Source organism: Nannospalax galili, unplaced genomic scaffold (genome assembly GCF_000622305.1).
Source record: "Nannospalax galili isolate Female #2095 unplaced genomic scaffold, S.galili_v1.0 scaffold77, whole genome shotgun sequence".
Classification (NCBI taxonomy): Eukaryota; Metazoa; Chordata; class Mammalia; order Rodentia; family Spalacidae; genus Nannospalax; species Nannospalax galili.
The window spans coordinates 1,020,911-1,025,117 of record NW_008341457.1 but is presented as its reverse complement, the minus strand read 5'-3'; the positions used below and the strand labels follow the sequence as shown (position 1 = coordinate 1,025,117).

The 4,207-nt window shown below is 49.5% G+C and overlaps 1 protein-coding gene across 1 annotated transcript in view; it reads left to right on the top strand.

Moving 5' to 3' along the window:
* Positions 1-2,801: 2,801 nt before the first annotated feature.
* LOC103737200 (galactoside 3(4)-L-fucosyltransferase-like) overlaps positions 2,802-4,207 on the top strand; it is a 5,562-nt gene continuing 4,156 nt past the window's right edge. Inside the window, exon 1 of the mRNA XM_008836923.2 lies at positions 2,802-2,850. The gene's annotated coding sequence lies outside the window, so the exon portion shown is untranslated. The remainder of the gene's footprint in view (positions 2,851-4,207) is intronic.

Below are 4,207 nucleotides of genomic sequence, written 5' to 3'. Positions count from 1 at the left end.
CTGGGGCCTGTGTCCTTCTGCAGCCCACATCCTACAGTGACCTGCTGACAGACAGACGCCCACCCCGGGGGGAACCCCAGGGGTGTGCACACCTGGATGCTAGTGTGGGGTGCCCCACCCCAGGCACAGTGCTATCACCATGATCCATCTGGCCATTGGTTTGGATATGAACTGCTTACTGCTGGAGGGGACCCTGGGCCTCCCTCTGGCTTCAGTCCCAACCTCCTGCCACCTCCCTGGCCTGTCGTCTGGGGACACCTAATCTTCTCTTGGTCCACAAGCTGTCACAGACATGGACACCTGGCTTAGAGGGTGGGGGACAGAATCCAGCTGGTTTCCTGGAAGAAGTGGCCATGCCAGAGCCCTGAAGGGTGACCAGGAGGAGCCAGGAGGGGCTGACAAGTGGGCTTAGTGGGTAAAGAGGCTTGCTTCCAAGCCCGACAACCAGAGTTTGATCTCCTAAGCTCCACATGGTAGAAGGAATCAAGTCACAAGAGTTGTCGTCTGACTGCCACACCTGTGACATGACATGGCAGGCACACACCTGCACACACAAGATAAACTTAGCAAATGTCATAAAGGGGTCACAGAGCTGGTTCAGAGGTTAAGAGCACTGACTGCTCTTGCAGAGGACCTGGGTTCGATTCCCAGCACCCACATGGCAGATAACAATCATCCATAACTCCAGTTCCAGGGGAGCCAAAGGCCCTCTTTTGGCTGCTTTGGGCATTGCACACACATGGTACACTACATACATGTAGGCAAAACACTCATACACATTATATATAAAAATAAAAAAAATTGGGGCTGGAGAGAGAGTGCGGTGGTTAAGAACACTGACTGTTCTTGCAGAAGACCCGAGTTCAAATCCCAGCACCCACATGGCAGCTAACAACTGTCCATAGCTCCAGTTCCAGGGGATCGGACAGCCTCTTCTGTCCTTCGTGGGCATTGCACAACACGGGTGCACTTACCTACATGCAGGCAATATATGCATACACATAAAATAATAACAAAATTTAAAAAAAAGGACTGACTTAATCACGCACACACATAAAAAATTTAAAAAGTAAACCAGAGATGGGAGGACACTGGTGACAGTTCAGACAGCTCTGGCTGGGAGTTTACTCCCCAAGATTGCCACCCAGCCCTCAAAGCCAGTCCACCTGAGGCTTGGCCATCAGCCTAGGACACAGTGGCATCAAGACAACCCAGAAGTCACGCTTTATTAAGTCACAGCCCAGTCCTGTGACTCTACAGCCAGCCAGGGAGCCAGTCTCTCCAGCAAACATCTCCCCGCGGGATATCCGCCAACCAACCAAACTGCTGTGTTGGGACTAAAGTAGGCCCCAAGCAGCAAGCCTTTCTAGAACAGGGAAGACCTCAGGCTCTGTAGGTTGTGTCCCAAGATAAGATCTTTTGATTCAAAACCAACCTTCCAGAACAGTCTCCTGAACGTCAGGGTAGTGGCGGGAAACCAGATCTTAATAACTAGTTAGATTCGTGGAAGAATGGGATTGGTTGATAGTCACAGGGGTCACCAGATCTGAGCCTCAGCTGTGACTGGCACCTATGACACACCTGTCACACTGCGTCTGTTCCACCTGGAGGAGTAACTCAGACCAGGAAGTGACATGTTGCCTGTCCCCTCTGCCTCACATCTGCCGTGGTTCCATCTGCCGTGGTTCCCTGCTGTCCTGTGCTGGGGAGTCACTCTTTGAAGGCTGTGTGCCAGAGTTGACTCTGTACGACCCCCTCCAACTTTGGCTACTATGAGCATCTGCCTGACTCAGTTTCCCCCACTTTCTATGAGGACTCAAGACTTGCACTGCCACGGAGCCTTTGTACAGGCTGTTCAATCTCCTTTTTATTTCATTTAAACAACGCAGGAGTCTCATGGGTGCACTCAGAACTGGCAATTCTACAGGAACATTTGAATTTGTCAGTGACTCAGAGCCTAACAGCCTCACCCGAGGACGGAGGTAGGCAGCCCTCTCTCAAGGGGTCAGGTGAGACCTTGAATTCTTGAATTTGGGTATCACTCCTCTGACAGGTGATTCAGGTGAGGAAGAAGCTGTTTACTGAAATGGGCAGGCTCGCAGGTGTGTCGACCCAAAAGCATAACTCTTACCTCGAAGGGTATGAGAGAGAGTTTATTCTGGAGTCAGATAAGAGTGACCATAGCCCAGGAACACAGATTTAGGATACCCCAAATTCCATGTTCCAATGCCACAACAGAACAAAGGAAAGTCATAAATCAAGACACTTTTCAAATATATGCAAAGCGGGGTGGGGGGGTCTACTCTAGGTCTCTAAAGCTATCTGATGACATTCTTAGCTTTTTGATTGGTCAGACCTGGTGATCTGCTAAGTTAATACATTTTATTGGTCACAAGAATGTTAATTTAGAAACAGAAGTAGGCAGTGTTTGGCTATTTATGGGGTTAAAGATATCCCCAGATGATTTGTGAATAGGCTCCATTTCAGACCCTCCACAATCTCTGGAGCCCTAATCAGCTGGTGAGCCTTGAAGGAAGTTCAGTCAAAGGTGCAGGAGTTCTTTTGGGAACTTTCTTTTTTTTTTGTCTTTTTGAGTAGACCAGGCTGGCCTTGAACTCACAGAGATCCACCTGCCTCTGCCTCCCAAGTGCTGGGACTACAGGCGTGTGCCAACACACCCAGCAAGGGAACTTTCTCTCCTAGCTCACCTGGGTCACCTGGTGACTGATTGGTTCTCGGGACCAGCTTTTATCTCCACTTCCTCCTTCCTCATCCCATCAACTTCCTTTCACCAGTGTCCTGAGAACGCAGCTAGATTGGATGCGGCCTTCCACTGAGCCCCTGCTTCAGGTAAGGCCACCCGAAGACTGTCTACCACATGCTGAGTCACAGCCGGTCCTCCTGAGCTCTGCCCTTCTCTCGCTTGCTTTGTTCTTGTTGAAGCTGTGTCCCTGCTCAGAAGCAGAGGGTCTGCTGGCTTGGGGACGGATTGGACTGCACAGGCTGGGTTCCTGGGGCAGGGCAGATTTTCCCGGGTACATCAGGCAGAGTGGCTGGGGCGTTTTAACCTCACCCTGGTCTGCAAGCTGCCTTGGTCACTGGTTGAAGTCCCTAATCAGTTGTATGTTTTGTTTGCTTGGAGTTTTTTGCTGTCTATTTGTCTTGTATTTCTTTGAGGGTCTTATACAGCCTGGCTGGCCTGGAACTCACTGTGCAGCTGAGGATGACCCTGAACTCTATCCAGATGTATGTTCTCTTTGGACTCTTTTTGGTTTTGTTTCATTTGTTTCAGATTTTTTTTTTTTTTTTTTTTTTGAGGGTTTTATGTAGCCCAGACTGGCCTTCAACTCACTAGGTAGCTGAAGATGGCTCTGATCCTCCTGCTCCCACCTCCCAAGTGCTGGGGTCACAGGTGTGCACCACCATACCTGGTTTACCGTGCTGGGGATGAAATTAGGACTTTGTACATGTGGGGTGAGGATACCCCTGAGCTATAAGCACTCTACCAACTAAGCACTGAGCAGCCTACCCATAGAGCCCCAGTCATAGCCCTATTTTTGAATTCAGATAAAGCCTCTATACAGCCCAGGCTAGAGTGACCCCCACCATCCTTCAGTCTCAGCCTCTGAGTGCTAGGATGACAAGTGTGCACCACCAAGCAAGACTGAGGTTCAGTTTTTTGGTTTTTGTTTGTTATTTTGGGCTTTTGGAGACAGGGTCTCCTTGTAGCCCCAGCTGTCCTGGAACTCACTATGTAGACCAGGCTGGCCTTGAACTCACAGAGATCCACCTGCCTCTGCCTCCAGAGTGAGTACTGGGATTAAAGGCGTGTGCCACCACACCCGGCAATATTTTAATTTTAATTTTTAAAATTAAAATAATAATTGTGGACCAGAGAAAATGCCCCAGCAGGTAAAGGCGCTTGCCACCAAGCCCAACCACCCAAGTTCAATCCCCATGGCAAAAGAACCCCAAAAGTTGTCTTCTGACTCCAAGGAAGACACCAGGCAGAGGGGCTGGGGGCATGGCTCAGGGTAGAGTGAGCCTAGTTACACCACCCCTGGATTCCATCCCTAACACAAGGAAAAGAAAGCAGAAGGTTGTTACTATCAGTCATCGATGCCCATCTGTCTCTAGAACTTTCTCAGAACCCAAAGCAACACCATTTCCATTAAACCATATGTAATCCACAGAGAAATTATTAACC